At 44.9% G+C, this 19,277-nt stretch overlaps 1 long non-coding RNA gene across 2 annotated transcripts in view; it reads right to left on the minus strand.

The window, feature by feature from the left end:
• Positions 1 to 13,186: 13,186 nt before the first annotated feature.
• Positions 13,187 to 19,277, minus strand: part of LOC117364107 — a 128,507-nt gene continuing 122,416 nt past the window's right edge. For both annotated transcript variants that reach the window (XR_004540181.1, XR_004540180.1), the window contains one exon: positions 13,187 to 13,390. This is a non-coding gene — a long non-coding RNA (uncharacterized LOC117364107). The remainder of the gene's footprint in view (positions 13,391 to 19,277) is intronic.

The following is a 19,277-nucleotide window of genomic DNA, read 5'->3' on the forward strand; positions in this document are numbered from 1 at the left end:
ACAACCTTCCCGTAGAGTCTGCTTCACACTCATCTCAAACCCCCCTCCTCCTGAGGGAGGTTCAATCCCTCCTCCTTCTCAATGCCATCGAAGAAGTACCTCCAGATCAAAGGGGTCAGGGATTCTACTCCCGCTACTTCCTGGTTCCCAAAAAGACGGGAGACCTCCGTCCCATTCTCGATCTCAGGGACCTCAACAAGTGTCTGGTCAAGGAAAAGTTCAGAATGCTCTCCCTTGCCACGCTTTACCCTCTTCTTTCTCAACACGACTGGCTATGTTCCCTGGACCTCAAAGAGGCCTACACTCACATCTCCATCAATCAGAATTCTCGCCGCTACCTGCGGTTCCAGGTGCTCCACCACCACTATCAGTACAAAGTGCTACCGTTTGGCCTCGCTTCCTCCCCCAGAGTCTTCACCAAGTGCCTTATAGTGGTGGCGGCCTTCCTCAGGTCTCACAACCTCCAGGTGTTCCCCTACTTGGACGATTGGTTGGTGAAAGCACCTACGTCTCAACTTGTGCTACAAGCTACTCATCACACCATCTCTCTCCTCCACCTCCTGGGGTTCGAGATCAACTACCCCAAGTCGCATCTGCTTCCCACCCAGCGACTTCAATTCATCGGAGCAATTCTGGACACCACACTAATGAGGGCTTTCCTTCCCTCCGATCGTCAGCAGACCCTGCTCCATCTCTGCCGTCAGGTACTCATGTATCCCTCCATTCCTGCCCGACAGATGATGGTCCTCCTGGGTCACATGGCCTCGACGGTGCATGTCCTTCCTCTGGCACGTCTCCACCTTCGTACGCCTCAGTGGACTCTCGCCAACCAATGGTCACAGACTACAGATCTTCTTTCTCATCCCATCTCTGTGACATCATCTCTTCAGCAATCTCTCCAATGGTGGTTGAACTCCTCAAATCTTTCCAGGGGTCTACTTTTTCATCTGCCCCCCCACTCTATGATCATCACCACAGATGCGTCCCCCTACGCGTGGGGAGCTCACCTAGGAGATCTACGCACCCAGGGACTTTGGACCCCACAGGAGCGTCGTCATCACATAAATTTCCTGGAACTCAGAGCCATGTTCTACGCCCTCAAGGCTTTCCAACATCTTCTCTGCCCTCAAGTCCTCCTCCTGTGCACAGACAATCAAGTCGCCATGTACTACATAAACAAGCAAGGCGGCACCGGATCTCGCCCCCTTTGTTTGGAGGCTCTGCGCATCTGGACCTGGGCCACGGACCGCAATCTCTTTCTCAGGGCGGTCTATATCCAGGGCGAACAGAACTCTCTGGCCGACAATCTCAGCCGCATCCTTCAACCTCACGAGTGGACGTTGGACCCTCCGACTCTGCTCTCCATCTTTGCTCGATGGGGCACCCCGGAGGTGGACCTCTTTGCAGCACCTCACAACCATCAGCTGCCCCAATTCTGCTCCAGACTCTTCTCTCCTCACCGTCTGGCTCCGGATGCATTCCTGCTCGACTGGAGGGATCGGTTCCTGTATGCCTTCCCTCCACTTCCTCTGATGTTGCGGACCTTGTCCAAACTCCGCAAGGACAACGCCACCATGATTCTTATCGCACCTCGGTGGCCTCGCCAACACTGGTTCTCACTCCTGCTCCAACTCAGCTCCAGGGAACCCATTCTCCTTCCTGTGTTTCCTACTCTACTTACGCAGCAACATCAGTCTCTACTGCATCCCAATCTGTCTTCGCTCCACCTGACAGCTTGGTTTCTCTCGGGCTGACCTCTCCAGAGAACCTATCTCAGCCGGTCCGCCTCATCTTGGACGCCTCCAGGAAGCCGGCCACCCTCCAATGTTACCATCAGAAATGGACCAGATTCTCCTCGTGGTGTCTCCGGCATCATCAGGAACCCACCTCCTTAGCGGTGGAAACTGTATTGGAATATTTGCTCTCGCTGTCCAATGCTGGCCTCAAAACTACCTCCATCAGAGTCCACCTCAGTGCCATCACTGCATTTCATGAGCCTATCCTCGGAAAACCCCTCACGGCTCATCCTCTGGTTTCCAGATTTATGAGAGGTCTCTTCAATATCAAACCGCCTCTCAAGCCTCCTCCTGTCGTCTGGGACCTCAATGTGGTTCTCTCAGCACTCATGAAACCTCCGTTTGAGCCTCTTGCCACTACTTCGCTCAGGCTTCTTACCTGGAAGGTGCTTTTCCTAATTGCCATCACCTCTGCCAGGAGGGTTAGCGAACTGCATGCACTGGTTGCTGACCCACCATTCACTGTTTTTCACCATGACAAGGTTGTTCTGCGTACCCACCCTAAATTCCTTCCCAAGGTGGTCTCGGCTTTTCACCTCAACCAGTCCATTGTGTTGCCCGTCTTCTTCCCTAAGCCTCACTCGCATCCTGGGGAACAGGCGTTGCACACGCTGGATTGTAAGCGTGCCCTTGCTTGCTACCTTGATCATACCAGAGCTCAACGAACATCCCCTCAGCTATTTTTATCTTTCGATCCCAACCGTTTGGGTCGTCCTGTCTCCAAACGGACACTTTCAAATTGGCTTGCTGCCTGTATTGCATTCTGCTATGCTCGGGCCGGTCTCTCACTGGAAGGAACTGTCACGGCCCACAGAGTCCGAGCTATGGCTGCTTCTGTAGCTTTCCTCCGTTCCACGCCCATCGAGGAAATCTGCAAGGCGGCCACTTGGTCCTCAGTTCACACGTTCACTACTCACTACTGTCTGGATGCGTTCTCCAGACGGGATGGACACTTCGGCCAATCTGTGTTACAAAATTTATTTTCCTAATGGCCAACCATCCCACCTCCCTCTTTGTTAGCTTGGAGGTCACCCATGTGTTAAGAATATGCTGCCTGCTTGTCCTGGGATAAAGCACAGTTACTTACCGTAACAGGTGTTATCCAGGGACAGCAGGCAGATATTCTTACGTCCCACCCACCTCCCCGGGTTGGCTTCTTAGCTGGCTTATCCTAACTGGGGACCACGCACTCCTCCGTCGGGCGGGAAGGCACTCGCGCACGCGCGGTGCGGCCAACTAGAAACTTCTAGTTAAAAAGGTCCATACCGAGGGCTCCGTCGGTGACGTCACCCATGTGTTAAGAATATCTGCCTGCTGTCCCTGGATAACACCTGTTACGGTAAGTAACTGTGCTACATTGCCCCTTCCTATGTCCATAGTGCCCCCAGTGCGTCCTTCCTCACCTCACCCCCCCTACGATGCCCGCCTGCCTCCCATCCCCCTTCCATTGAACACCCCCCATGCCATCCTGCCTGCCTGCTTTCTATTAAATCCCGCCACCCCCCCCCCCCCCCCCCCGATGCCAGCCTGCCTGCCTCCCATCCCCCTTCCACTGAACCCCCCCCCCATGCCAGTCTGGGCCACCCTGTCCTGACGGATCCACATTTTGCCTCTCTCCCCGCGGGGCTGGGCTTTGCCCAGCTGTTTCCGGACTGACGTCTTTCCCTCCCCGATTCTCCTTCCAGGGCAAGAAAAAGAAAGGGAGAAGCCGAGTCGGCCTCCCGTTGAGGCCGGAGCCGGTTCCGATCCCGAAGCGTAGAATTTCTCCTTATTTTTGGTTTTTTGGTTCAGTGTTTTAGTGTTCACTGTTTTTAGAATAGTGTAATTTTAATTTTGCTAACAATTTGAATGTAGGCCCCTCTTTATCTTGAGGCCCTAGGCTGAAGCCTAGTTAGCCTATAGGAAAACCCGGCCCTGGATACAGAGGCATTATACTATTCAAGATCTCACTAACTGCTCCCATCTCCATAACAATGCAACCGGGGCCATAACTGTAATTTACTTTACATGCCTTGTGATAAGTTGGCTCCGTCCCTTTTGGCTAAAAGGATAGGGTTACCATATGGCTCCAGAAAGAGGAAGGCAAATTGAGACATCTGGGTTTTACTTCCATTGCTTTCAATGTAAGTAAAACTCAGATGTCTCAAATGGTCCTTACTTCCATTACGTTCAATTGAAGTAAAACACAGATGTCTCAATCTATAGTCTGTTATTGAGAAAGACATGGAGGAAGCCACTGCTTGCCCTGGATTGGTAGCATGGAATGTTACAACTCTTTGGGGTTCCGGAATCTTGTTACTCTTTGGGATTCCATAATGTTGCTACTCTTTGGGTTTTGGCCAGGTACTAGAGACCTGGATTGGCCACCGTGAGAACGGGCTACTGGGCTTGATGGATCATTGGTCTGACCCAGTGGGGCTATTCTTTTATTCTTGTGTGATATGCAGTCTTCCAATTGGCGGAATGCTTAAATGAGAAAAATCCCTGGCTGTAAGCACTGCTTAATGCTAAATATTTGTTTACATATTCCTTTTGGCATTATAGTGGAAACCAGTGGCATAGTAAGGGAGCGGTGCGTCCCAGGTGCCATCTTTCTAAGGGCACAGCACCCCTCCTCTCCTTTGCCACATGCGTGCACCCCTTCCCTTCCCCGACATCTGTTTTACTTCCCCGGCGCGAGGTTGCTGCTCGTGTTGGCATTGGCGCGCTCTCTCCGACGCAACTTCTGGAACCCACGCCTAGGAAATGACGACAGAGGGCGAACCGACACCGACGTGGGCTCACGCTGGAGAAGTTGAAAAGGTGCGTGGAAAGGGAAGGGGGTTACACACGCAGGAGGGGTAGGTGGGGAAGGGAAGAGGGCGAGGGAGGGGGGCAACTCCCCCAGGCGCCTCTCACCCTTACTATGCCACTGTGGGAGCTTTACAGAATTTTAGTATAAAATGCGCTGCTTTTGGAAAAGCGTAGTAGGGTATATCTTTAGCTCGTGCAATTATGAAATGCAGAGCAGCTGAAGTGATAGTTTGCAATCCTTGCTAGGCAGTAATATGTCACGCAAAATGTTCCTCATACTCGCAACTTATTAAAAACTATTTATATTGTTTCTGGAACAAAATGTGAAGGGAAAAAAAAGTGTTGGCTGAAGTCCATAATTGAAAAGTATTCTCGCCTCGCTGTCATGCATTCAATAAGGCGTAGCCACGGTGCATCTGCGCCGGTGCCGAAGACAACGCACTGCTTTCTTGGCTCTCCGTCGCTTTCTGGGGATCTAGTAATAAGGGCTTTTGGGGTGATAGATATATGGGTATAGCAGGTTTTTGGGGGAGTTTTGGAGATCTCATCATAAACTGGTCAAGTTCCACATGATTGGTGAGTAAGAGCACTGAGCGCAGTACATCATGAAAAATTCATAATTTATTATTTTTGAATATCATTATATTGTTTTATAAGTACAAATATATAGGAATGATAAAGAAGGGGATCACAAACAGATCGGAGAAGGTTATCATACCGCTGTACCGGGCCATGGTACGCCCTCACCTGGAATACTGCGTCCAACACTGGTCGCCATACATGAAAAAGGACATAGTACTATTCGAAAGGGTCCAGAGAAGAGCAACAAAAATGGTTAAGGAGTTGCCGTACGACGAGAGGCTAGAGAAACTGAGCCTAAACTAAACTAAACCTTAGGTTTGTATACCGCTCCATCTCCGCAAGCGTAGAGCGCGGCATGGTTTACAGAGTTAGGATAGAAAGGAATTCCAATGAAGGGTTAAAGGAAAGGAACTAAGAGGGTATAGAGGGGCCAAGGGTATCAGAGAGGGGGGAGGTGTTAGATTTTTGAAAAGAGCCAAGTTTTCAGGTGTTTGCGGAAAAGTTGGAGGGAGTTTGAATTCCTGAGCGGGGATGAGAGGTTGTTCCAGAGTTCTGTGGTTCTAAAGGGGAGGGATGTTCCTAGTTTTCCTGCGCGGGATATACCTTTTGTAGAAGGGAATGATAGTTTTAATTTTGGGGAGGATCTGGTGGAATTAGGGTTTGACGAATTCCAAAAGAGTGGAATAACGGGAGGAAGGATGCCGTGTAGGATCTTGAAGGCTAAGCAGGCACGTTTAAAGAGGACCCTGGAGGCCTCTTTTCCCTTGAAAAGAGAAGACCGAGAGGGGACATGATCGAAACATTCAAGATATTGAAGGGAATTGACTTAGTAGAGACAGCGAGATCGTTCACCCTCTCCGAGGTGAAGAGAACGAGAGGGCACTCACTAAAGTTAGAAGGGAAAAGATTCCGTACACATGAAAGGAAGTTCTTCTTCACCCAGAGAGTGGTAGAAATCTGAAACGCTCTTCCAGAGGCTGTTATAGGGGAAAGCAAAGGTTGGATAAGTTCCTACTGGAACAGAACATACACAGGTAAGGCTAGACTCAAATAGGGCACTGGGCTTTGACCTAAGGGCTGCCGCGTGAGCAGACTGCGGGGCACGTAGGACCACTTGTTTGACCCAGCAGTGGCAATTCTTATGTTCGTAACTCAAAAAAAAAATGCCGACGATCTTCCTCCTAACCCCACCCACATTTAGACAGGCGCTTTGAACAAGGCGCCAAACTTATTCACTGACCAAGTTGTGCACCTAACATTCAATTGGATCGTAAATTTATACTGGAATGATGGCAAATCCAGTGCAAATTGTAACCTGTTAACTATGTACTATGTGTGTTTAACCTGTATCTCGTTCTGAGCTCTTTGGGAACAACAGGATAGAAAATTAATTAATTAACATTAATTATGAGGTGTTAAGTGCCAACTATCTACACCTCCCCCTCCCCATTCGCGATTTCACATATTCGCGATTTTTTGGGAAGGGGGAAAAAAAACAAAAAAACATCCTTAAGTCTTTCCCCCGGCATCCCGGCCTTACCTGGTGGTCTAGTGGGCTTTCGGGGCAGGAGCGGTCTTCCTATGCTCCTGCCCCGTGCAGATCGCCATTAGGAAATAGCTGTAGGGAGTTCCCGTCGTAGTCTCACGAGACTACGGGAACTCACAGCAGCCTTTTCCTCATGGCAATCTGCACGGGGCAGGAGCGTAGGAAGATCGCTCCTGCCCCGAAAGCCCGCTAGACCACCAGGTAAGGCCGGGAAGGCGGGAGGGAGGGGGTGGGTCAGAGCCGGATATGCGCGGTTTTTCTCCATTCGCGGTCTGGCTCTGCTCGTATCCCCCACGAATCCGGAGGGAGAAGTGTTTATCAATTAAGACTATTAATCAATTAAGTTAGGCACCTACATCGGCTATGCGCGCCAATATAGGTGCCTAATTATCGGCAGATTTTATAGAATTTAAGGGCTAGTTGTTTAAATGTATACACACTGGGCCGGATTCTACAAATGGCACCGCTGAAATGGCTGCCGATTGAGTGTCAATCACACAACGGTGTAATTTGGAGAATTGCTGCTATATGAAAGGCAAGTGCCAGAAATGTAGGCCAGGGTTTTAAAGGTTGGGGTTACCAGACATCCAGGATAACCCAGACAAGTCCTCTCTATAGAGGGCTATCCAGGTGGGTGTCAGGTCAAAAGCGCGCCGGGACATAGGTGCGAGCAGACAATTGAGCGCAGCGCGGAGGCGCGCACCGAAGAAAATTACTGTTTTTAGGGCTCCAACAGGGGGGGGGGGGCCACTTTACTTAATACAGATCGCGCCGTGTTGTGGGGGGCTTGGGGGGTTGTAACCCCCCACCTTTTACTGAAAACTTCACTTTTTCCCTGTTTTTAGGGAAAAAGTTAAGTTTACAGCAAAATGTAGGGGGTTACAACCCCCAAACCCCCCACAACGCCGGCGTGATTTGTATTAAGTAAACTGGGGGTGCTCACCAACAAAACCCCCCATCGGAGCCCCTAAAAACAGTAATTTTCTTTGGCGCGCACCTCCATCTTGCGCTCAGGTGTCGGCGCGCGCCTTTGTCTTCCGCGTTGTTGTCTAGGAACCATCCAGGTGCCCGGGCAGACTTTCTAAAACCCAGCAGTTTGTCCGTGTTTTGGAAAGCTCTGGTCGCATCAGGAGGGCCCCTGAGCATGCGTGGACAACGTCACACGCGCCGCACATGCTTGGAGACGCTCGTACGCGGCCTGGAGGTCAGGAACTAAAAGACAAAGCTTTCTGGCGGTGGGGCTTGGGGCAGAACAGGGAAGGGCTAGAGATGGAACGAGGCATGGCAGCAGAACAAGACGGGGCTGGGGGTGGAACGGGGCATGGCTGTGCGTCCAGGATTTGTTGATGCAAAATATGGTAACCCTATTAAAGGCCTACATTTCCGGTGCCTACCTCTCATGAGAATCGCATCTAAAGAGGTGCCTAAGGCCACTTCTGATGTTAGCCATGCCTACAGTGGCTTTGGTACCCTTAGGCTCCTCTTTAGTCAAGCCAAAGATGCCATTTTCGGGCATCAATTACTGCGCTGATTGAACCAATCAAAACATAGAAACATGACAGCAGATAAAGGCCAAATGGTTCATCCAGTCTTTCCATCTGCAGCATCCACTATCTCTTCCTCTCCCTATTCGCTAAGGCTCTTAACATTTGCATCTCCTCTTCCTATAGGCTAAGGCTCTTTACAGCTGCATTGTGAGGTCACAGAACTTTAGTAACATAGAAACATGATGGCAGATAAAGGCCAAATGGCCCATCTGTAACATCCACTATTTCTTCCTCTCCCTATTGGCTAAGGCTCTTAACATTTGCATCTCCTCCTCCTATAGGCTAAGGCTCTTTACACCTGCATTGTGATGTCACAAAACTTTAGTAACATAGAAACATGATGGCAAATAAAGGCCAAATGGCCCATCCAGTCTGTCCATCTGCAGTATCCACTATCTCTTCCTCTCCCTATTTGCTAAGGCTCTTAACATTTGCATCTCCTCTTCCTATTGGCTAAGGCTCTTTTCATCTGTATTGTGAGGTCATAGAACTTTATGGTCATGGAAACATGATGGCAGATAATGGCCAATCGGCCATCCGCTGTAACCATTATCTCTTCCTCTCTCTAAGAGATCCCACGTGCCTATCCAAGGCCCTTTTGAAGTCAGACACAGACTCTGTCTCCGCCACCTCTTCTGGGAGACCATTCCATGTATCTACCATCCTTTCTGTAAAAAAGTATTTCCTCAGATTACTCTGGAGCCCATCAACTCTTAACTTCATCCTGTGCCCTCTCATTCCAGAGCTTCTTTTCAAATGAAAGAGACTCGGGTCATGCGCATTTACATTACTTAGGTATTTAAACGTCTCTATCATATCTCCCCTCTCCCGTTTTTCCTCCAAAGTATACAGATTGAGATCTTTAAGTCCCCATACGCCTTAAGTTAGGTAGCGGTAGTCCGCCTACTGTAACCTACCTAACGGAGCCATTTTGAGAATTTGCTCCACTGTGGCCAGCGTTTCTACCTTTACTCACCTCTACGTGCGAGTGACTGGAGTGAGAGAGCTCAGTGGAAGTAGTGGCACGGGGGCTTTTATTTTGAAAGTCCCAGACCTACGTTTGGTGTTTGTATTCAAAACAGGTGCAAATGTTTGCCTCATAATTAAAACCCCCATTCCAGCATTCTGGCACTGTTTCCTAAGGAACTCCTCATGCGGTCAATCTGAAAATTGCTCCTTAATCTCACAATTGCCCTTTTAATGATTCAGATCAAACATTTGCCTCACCGACATTTTGGTGCGTCCTCTAATTGGAAGCAGAAATATTCAATATTGCCTTACAGAACAAGGACATTGCAAAGACCTCCAGCTTATGTAGGTTGGTAAAACTGCTACCTGAAATATCTACTGTAGGGAAGGTCAGTTTATCATAATAGCTCTCTCATAATATTTTATTGATTTGATCATTCATGAATAAAGTTAGGCTTGAAAGCACAATGAAAAGTTCAAGTGTTTATTTAACCCTAAATGAAACAACAGCAGAGGCGAGGGTGGGGCGTAAGAGCCTGCTTCTCCCACAATGCCCTCTGCCAATGGCCCCAAATCCTGTTCTACTGCAGAACCACCGAACTTTGATGATTATGAGCCCTGAGCAGAGATGCTTTTCAAAGAAGTGCATGTAAATGGCCAATTTCCTTGTATATTTGTATGCAAATAACCCTCATGAATATTCATGCCTTCCATTTCTGCATTAAAGGAACAGCTCTGTGATTAGTTGTCTGATGAGGGTGCCAGTTAATTCCAGTTTTTAAAAAAAGTTTCAGCGTTATGGATTTGTTAAAACTGGTAACGAAGACCTCCGTTTTTATATCATTTCTGTGGCTTTTTTTTTTTTTTCTTATTAGAATTTTCAAAAATTCCAACAGTTAATCTATAAATATGAGAAAATGAACGCTGTTCTTTTAGGGAATAATAAAAATTTTAATTCAATTTGGGGCCCATTGACGTTCTTTGTAGAATCATTAAAGTTATATTTTTTGTTGTTAGTTAAAATGCACATCCAGGTTAGGGGGGGAATACAAGGTTTTTAATGAACTATTTTTATGGATGGTAATAGGGGAGAAGGGTGGTATTTTTGTGGTTTGATAAATAAGTTTGAATGGTTATATATGTGTATTTTCTGTTTTAAAATATGTATAATATATTTTTAAAACTATGTAAATTTTATAGTAATTTTAATGATAAAATTACATTGGGTGGGAGAGGGTATCAATATGTATGAATCTTGTAAAATTTAATAATAATAATAATAATAATAATAACAACTTTATTTTTGTATACCGCAATACCACAAAACAGTTCAGAGCGGTTTACAAGGAATCAAGTAAACTATCTTGGCATCCCAATTCCTCTAAATTTTCTTCACACTTCTACCTCTAACCCTCTGTTGTAGTTCCTTCCTATTTCTCCTATTGTAAACCGCGTCGAGCTCTATGAACGTGGAGATGATGCGGTATACAAACCTAAGGATTAGATTAGATTAGATTAGAAGAGACTACATTTATAGCGAAGATGCAGAGTCAGATTAACCAGGGTAAAGTAACCAGTAAGAATAACAATTAAAATTAAAAAGTAAGATAGGTACTTAGAAATTCCCTTACTGTCCCGAAGGCTCATAATCTAACTAAAGTACCTGGAGAATAACAAAGAAGTGAAAAATAGAGATAGAGGAAAAATAAGAAATAAACATTCTAACAAGACTACATTGATCTAAAATACTATGGAAGGATGAAGAGAGGAGAGAAAGGAATATATACAGTTACAAGGGAGTGCAGGATGAGGATAGTAAGATCCGGGGAAGAAGAGGTATATAGGTGAGGAAGGAGAGGAAAGGAAGGAAGGACGTGATGTCTACAGTGTAAAATGTTTAATTCATTCTGTTCTCACTTATTGAATGTGTTTTAAAATGAATAAAGAATTAAAAAAAAAAAAAAATTCCAACAGTTCTATGCAAATGAGAAGAATGTAAAGAAATACAAGCAGCCAAACAATTGGAGAATTTTTTCCCCCCCAGGAAATCAATATACAGTAGCTCTAATTAGTCTACAGGAGCTAAGAACAGGAACATGTTTTTTATCAGAAGAATAAAGCAAGCAGAAAAAATTAATAATCTAGGGCCAGCAAACAGACTTAACAACCGTAGCCAGCATGAGAGCGTTACAGTATTGTAATTCATGCAGGTGCATCGATCAATACACTTTCGCCCCCCTTCTTTACCAACAGCAAAATCCAACAACTTCTTGGGTTTGAAGAAAAGATCTTTATTACCATCCAAAGAGACGAAGGGCTCCTTTTACTAAGCTGAGTTAGCATTTTTAGCGCACACAGCATTTTAGCGTGCACTATTCCGTGCGTTAATCCCTAACGCGGCTTAGTAAAAGGAACCCAAATAGCTACAAGGAAATGTTAGAAAAAAGTAGGACCTACTCTAAATCTTTTCTCTGGGTTTTACTGAGATCCTATTCAGGGTTTCTACAAAAGGCGTAATGGGCCGAAATACTGGACTGACTATTCCTAAACTAAACTAAACCTTAAGTTTATATACCGCGTCATCTCCACAGATGTTGTGGAGCTCGGCACGGTTTACAAGAACTTAAAATATAGGAAGAGAAGGAAAAAAAAGGTTTACATGAACTTATATATAGAAGAGAAGAGTAAGGGGGGATAGAATTACATTTTAGTGAAAAGCCAGGTTTTCAGTTGCTTGCGGAATAATTGGAGGGAGCCCAGGTTCCGCAGCGGGGTAGTAAGGTCGTTCCAGAGACCTGTGATTCTGAAGAGAAGGGATTTTCCCAGTTTGCCTGCATAGCGAATACCGTGTAGAGCAAGGAAGGATAGTTTATACCTTTGGCGGGTCTGGTAGAGTCAGGACTCGAGGAGTTATAAGATAGTGGAATTAAGGGAGGAAGGATGCCATGAATGATCTTAAAAGCCAGGCAGGAGCATTTGAAATGGATTCTGGAAATCACTGGGAGCCAGTGAAGTTTGGCTAGGAGTGGGGAGACATGGTCAGACTTCCTGGTATAAATTTTCTTTGTGTGCTGCACCTCTGCCTGTTTTTCATCCCCCTCGCCTGCATTCGAAGGACCTTACTCCCAGGACCTGGGACGTTGTTGACCTTAGCAGGGATAAATGAAGGATTTCTACTCATGACAGGCGGCTTCCTGCCACAATACACACTAGGGATCTAAAGCAGTATACATGGAGGGATATAATAATACAAAAAACCGTCGAAGTCCGTTTTGGGCCTAGGTCGCTAGTCGCCCAAATTCAGAAAAGTCCAAAGTCCATTCTCGCAAAATACGACCCAAAATATTTTTTTTTCCCTGAGAATCGTCTACTTCTAGGTCCAGCCGTTTGACAGTCCAGACTGCTAGGTCATCTTATCTTTATACCCCATTCTTGTCCAAAAAAATCATCCAAGTCAAAAATGTCTAGAACAAGACTCTTTTGGATGTGGGAGGGGTCAGCAAAGAGATGGACTGGACAACCAGACATGGCAACAGAGTAGTGGGGCACCTTACAAGGGCACTGCTGTGAACTTTACAAAAACGGTGCCACATAAACATCTCACCACAACTCCCTTGCAGGTCATAGTGAGCCTCCCCAAATCTACTATAGAAACCCACCTGTCTACAACCCCAATAGCCCTTATGGCTTTTAGGTCATCCAAATGCTGATTCGGGCAGGGGTTTTAGACATATTTCTCTTTCGATTATGAGCCCCTAGCTCTCATTTGTTCCAAATTTGGTCACCATTTACTGAATTTATCCCTTTCTGGGTACAGTGGGAATGCCAACAGTTTTCACAGAAGAAAAAAATAATTTGTGGACCATCAGATAGTGGACTTATAGTACAACATGTATAAAATGTAGTTATTCCCACCCTACTCTTCCTCATCAGTCCTTTTTGCTGAAATTCAGTAAAAAATATTCCTAAATTCTCAGTCCATATTCAATATGCATTATTCAGAATTCATTATTCAAGGTTCATTGTTCAATCTTCTCACTCTCATCATTCCGTTTCTCATATTTGTGTCCCGTTTCCCATATATTTAGGATATTGTTATAAATACAAATTGAAAAACACCGCTATGTTTCACACCAGTTGTGTCAGTGAAGCGTTTTCTGCAAAAAAAAGACAACCATAACTCAGTTATTACCATATTTAACGATGGACAAGCGGTACAGTTATTCAGCAGTTATTTTTCACTAGAAGACCCTGGTTCGCATCTTAAAAATGTTCAGGATTCTTCAAACTTTTATCCATTCTCTTCATTCATTATGGTGGCCACTTCCGATGGTAGTCTATGAACAAGACCTAACAGGCTGAGACCAACGGCATTCAGTTGAGTTCATCATTTGGACCAGTGGTTCCCAACCCTGTCTTGGAGGACCACCAGGCCAGTCGGGTTTTCAGGATAGCCCTAATGAATATGCATGAGACATCTGCATATAACGGAGGTGCCAGGCATGCAAGGAGAAGTTTTTGCATGCCTGGCACCTCCATTATATGCAGACTAGCTGATGCCCCGGCGTTGCACGGGTATTTAATTATAGCAATAACACTGTAAATGGATTCAAATAAAGATACCTTATAGTGGTGAATGAAATTATTTTTTAACAGCTTTATAAAAAGTACAATATTCAAATTATAATGTGAAATATTTGACAAAATGAATACAATACAACTAACACAAAACTTGATTATAAACAACATTTTTAGTTTCACCTCCAGGAGCAAGAACATATAAATTCTTGGGTGAACCCACCCTTGAGCAAGCAACATAGAGTTGTCCATGGGAAAAACAGGGGGATCTTAAATCCACTCCACAGTATGTAATAGTCTGTCCCTGTGATTTGTTGATTGTGATAGAGAATGCAAGTCTCACTGGAATTTGCAATCTCTTAAACTGAAAAGGAAGATATGTTGGAATAAGTGGCATCCAAAAGTTTCAGTATTGATTTAAACAACTCAATATGTGGAAACTCAGGTTGAAAAGAAACTCCATGCAGTTTTTTCCCGGTTCAGAATGGAACCTGTGTTCCTAGTTCAGCATATGTGAGTACTCATGTAATGTAATAACATTATGAACTGGGGTGCATGAAGGAAACAGTTACAAACACAGTTAGAACATACAAACTCTATATGTATGGTGTCCGTGGTAGAATAGAAACGATGTCCCTAGTGGTTATAGTGTCATAGAAAGTGTTTTATAGTTGGAATTACTGTGAGAATGGCAGCTTTTTACATCCTTTCCATTGACATGAATGGGTGAAATCTCATTTTCTGTTTGTAGCTCCGCCCACGTGTGCAGGTGGGCCGCGAGACCCCCAGAACATATCACCCCAGATAGTGAGGGATCTGCATACCAAGTTTCGTTCAATTCGGTCAAGCCGTATTTGAAGTACTGTGAGAATGGCAGCTTTTTACAATTTTACCATTGACATGAATGGGTGAAAACTGATTTTATGTTTGTAGCTCCGCCCATGTGTGCAGGTGGGCCGCGAGACCCCCAGAATATATCACCCCAGGTAGTGAGGGATCTGCATACCAAGTTTCGTTCAAATCGGTCAAGCCGTTTTTGAATTACTGTGAGAATGGAAGCTTTTTACATTATTACCATTGACATGAATGGGTGAAATATGATTTTATGTTTGTAGCTCCGCCCACGTGAGCAGGCGGGCCGCGAGACCCCCAGAACATATCACCCCAGGTAGTTGGAATTAGTGTGAGAATGGCAGCTTTTTACATTTTTTCCATTGACATGAATGGGTGAAATCTGATTTTCTGTTTGTAGCTCTGGCCACGTGTGCAGGTGGGCCGCGAGACCCCCAGAACATATCACCCCAGGTAGTGAGGGATCTGCATACCAAGTTTCGTTCAAATCGGTCAAGCCGGTTTTGAATTACTGTGAGAATGGCAGCTTTTTACATTTTTTCCATTGACATGAATGGGTGAAATCTGATTTTCTGATTGTAGCTCCGCCCACGTGTGCAGGTGGGCCGCGACACCCCAGAACATATCACCCCAGGTAGTGAGGAATCTGCATACCAAGTTTCGTTCAAATCGGTCAAGCCGTTTTTGAATTACTGTGAGAATGGCAGCTCTTTACATTTTTTCCATTGACATGAATGGGTGAAATCTGATGTTATGTTTGTAGCTCCGCCCACGTGTGCAGGAGGGCCGCGAGACCCCCAGAACATATCACCCCAGGTAGTGAGGGATCTGCATACCAACTTTCGTTCAAATCGGTCAAGCTGTTTTTGCGTGATCGCGGCACATACACACACACACACATACATACATACACACATACATACCTCCGATTTTATATATATAGATTGGGAGGACGGGCTAAAAAATTGAGCAAATAAATAAATTAAATAAATAAATCCCTCTCATGCATATTCATTAGAGCTATCCTGAAAACCCGACAGGCCTGGTGGTCCTCCAGGACAGGGTTGGGAACCACTGATTTAGACCATCAGAGTCCACTGACTGCAGTTCATAAATCCAACACTGCTCCTTATAATTCAAGAGGTGTTCAATATCACCGCCCTCTGACCCACATATCAGAGCCTATACCACGCCTGGGTTGAATGATTACGTTGAATGGAATACTATTATATATTATATGCTCTGATATATTGGGTGGCTCTGGTGGGTTTCATTTAATGAATCAACCAGTAATATATTGCATTCATTTCTCTAACTTCGCTCTCTCGCCTAGTGATGTAATTTCCTGTTCAATGCCGCTGGGGATTTCTAAGACGCCAAGACCCCATATTTAACTGGCACGGCATTCTTTTGGCCCAAGGCTGCTTTTTGATTGCCCCTTGAGACAGCTTCATTAGTGGAACTTCAGTGTGGAGTCGGGGAAATTTTGGATTATTTGGATGAGAAATTAAAGTTTGCCAAGTCGCAAGCTAAGTGCCTTTAAATATACTGTATATGATTTAAGTAACTGTTGGTTGTCACTACGGCCCTCTTCTATCAAACTGCGATTGCAGTGTTTAGCGCGGGGAGCCACGCTGAATGGCCTGCGCTGTTCCCGACGCTCATTGAGTTTCTATGAGCGTCGGGAGCAGTGTGGGCCATTCAGCGTGCTTCCTGCGCTAAAAACTGCTATTGCAGTTTGATAGAAGAGGGCCTATGGTTATACCAATAAAAGTTCATAAGGACAATACAACTGCCTTATATTGTTAAACGGCACACTCTATAAAGCCAAAATCAGCTAGCATGCATTACTGATATGTACAGTAACTACTATTCGACTCAAGCCTCTGTCAGTGCACAATCGTTAGAGCAAAAAAATGCCCAGGAGGTAGGAAAAAGCCTCAGAACCCTCCCCACACCAGCCAAATCATTCAAGTGTGAAAATGTTTTACAAGGGTAAGCGTTACCTCATTGACATAAACCTCCTCAACTGGACTGCTTCTAAATAAGCCTTGTGCAATGCAGAGAACAAAGAGTTGAAGGGGACAAGTATTATATGTTTAAGAACATAAGATTTGCCGCTGCTGGGTCGGACCAGTGGTCCATCGTGCCCAGCAGTCCGCTCTTGCGGCGGCCCTTAGGTCAAAGACCAGCGCCCTACTAGAGTCTAGCCTTACCTACGTATGTTCTGGTCCAGCAGGAACTTATCCAACCTTGTCTTGAATCCCTGAAGGGTGTTTTCCCCTATATCAGCCTCCGGGAGAGCGTTCCAGACCTCCACCACTCTCTGGTAGAAGAAGGAACTTCCTTACGTTTGTACGGAATCTTTTGCCTTCTAACGTTAGCGAGTGCCCTCTCGTTCACCTTGGAGAGGGTGAACAGTCTCTCTTTCTCTACTAAGTCAATTCCCTTGTCCAATGATACTGGGAAAAATAGAAACAAAAGTGAAGGGAATAACATCTCAGTCTCAATCGAGGGTCCGTCTCACATCGACGGTGGCCAGCGTTTCGCCGAAAATGGAACGCCTCAGGGTGTGGAGAAAATGGCTAAATCCTATTCGCCCCTGAACAGTGTCTATTTGTTTATTTTTTAAATTTCTATGCCTTCTAAATCCTAGGCGGTCTACAATATATCCACATACATAATACTTAAAACCAGTACAAAAAAAGAGACAAAACATCGTCAGAATTCAAATTCACAGTTAATCTTCGATCAGGACAAAATCAGACCCTATAAAAAAGCACCGACGAACAGTTGTGTTTTGAGGAGGTATCTGAAAGTTCCTCTGTCAGCACATTCCCTTAACTGCCCGACCAACGAATTCCATAATTTCACCCCAGCAAAACAAAAGGTCATTGCGCCGGTCTCAACATATTTCGGATTAACATTGACCTTTAACAAAGCAGAGTTTACAGAGCGCAACGATCTTTTGTGCTGATAAATTTGATAAATAATCCCAGAATGTTTTAATATGAATAATTTTTTTTTATAAAGAATGTGCACTTAATGCAGTATGATGACACTTTTTATTTATAGATCATGGAAAGTAACTGATGATTATTTGAAGGTCTTATTCGCCATTAGACAGCAGCCCATTGCGTGTTACAGTCTGTATGGCGTTGACCTGTGAACTCTGAGACTTATCCCTCACATATCATTATTATAAGGGTCTGGCTATTTTTGGAGAGTTTTTTTTGTTTTTTTTAAATTCAGAATACGGAAATGCTTCCTTCTATAAATGGCAGCTACAAAGTTGGGCACCTGAGTTACCCTCTCTTTTTTGAAGCCGCGTTGGCGTTTTTAAAAAAATTGCCACAGTAAAAGTTCTAATGCTCATAATAATTCTCTGAGTGTCGGAGCTTTTACCACTGCGGCTGGTGATAAAAAAATCCAAAAACCCTAATGTGACTTCATAATTAAAGCTTTTTATTTCATGGCGCCAAGATTATGGAATCGGTTATCACAGGAATTGAGACTGGAGGGGAATCGTAAGGCTATTAAAACAATGTTAAAAACTTTTTTTTTTTTCTTTGAAGAGGTATTTGGAAAAATTCTGTTGCAGCAGAAATAATTTACATATATCGAGTTGTGAAAATTGGCTCCCTCTTCATTGGGATTTTGAAAGAACTGACATCAGAAAACTATTTACGTGTGAATGAGGATGTGCTTTGACTGATTCTTTATTTAGGTCTGTCCTATTGTTGTAGGAGTTATTTTCTTTGTATTCTATTGCATTTGAATGACGTAAACTGCTTGGACCTGTGGTAAGAACAAGCAGTTTAATAAAACTAAAACTACAAAGTCTCTGCCCATTTGGCTGACATTGCTGCCTGGATGTCCTGCCATCATCTGAAACTACACATGTCCGATACTGAGCTGCTCCTCCTCCTCCGTTCTCCATCTCGGTAAATAATACTGTCATCGTTTCAGTCTCTCCTGATTGCAACCTTGGAGTCCTCGTCGATGTTGACCTCTCATTTTTAAGTGTATCCAACAAGCTGCTAAGACCTGTCGCTTCTATCTCTTCAATATCACCAAAACTCGCCCCTTCCTCTCTGAACAAACTACCCGGACCTTTGTCCAAGCTCTCGTAACCTCACGCATAGATTACTGCAATCTACCTCTAACTGGCCTACCGCAGTGTCGGCTCTCTCCCTTGCAATCTGTGCAGAACTCTGTTGCATGACTCATCTTCTACTATGTCACCCCTCTCCTTAAATCACTTCACTGGCTCCCTATCTGCCTTCACATACAGTTCAAGCTCCTATTGTTGACCTACAAGTGGGTTCGTTCTGCTGCCCCTCAATATCTCTCCTCTCTTCTCTCTCCTTATACACCTCCCAGCGAACTCCGTTCCTCAGATTTGTCACTCTTAACGTTACCCTTCTCCTCCACGGCCAGTTCCAGACTTCGTTCTTTTCACCTAGCTGTGGTAGAATAGTAATAGTTCAATAATAATAATAATTTTATTCTCATATACCGCCATACCGAAAAAGTTCTAGGCGGTTCACAACAAGGTGAGGTAATACATGGGATACAGATAAAATACAAATTAGAATAATGGACTTAAACAGA

The sequence above is a fragment of the Geotrypetes seraphini genome, chromosome 7, assembly GCF_902459505.1.
Source record: "Geotrypetes seraphini chromosome 7, aGeoSer1.1, whole genome shotgun sequence".
Lineage (NCBI taxonomy): Eukaryota > Metazoa > Chordata > Amphibia > Gymnophiona > Dermophiidae > Geotrypetes > Geotrypetes seraphini.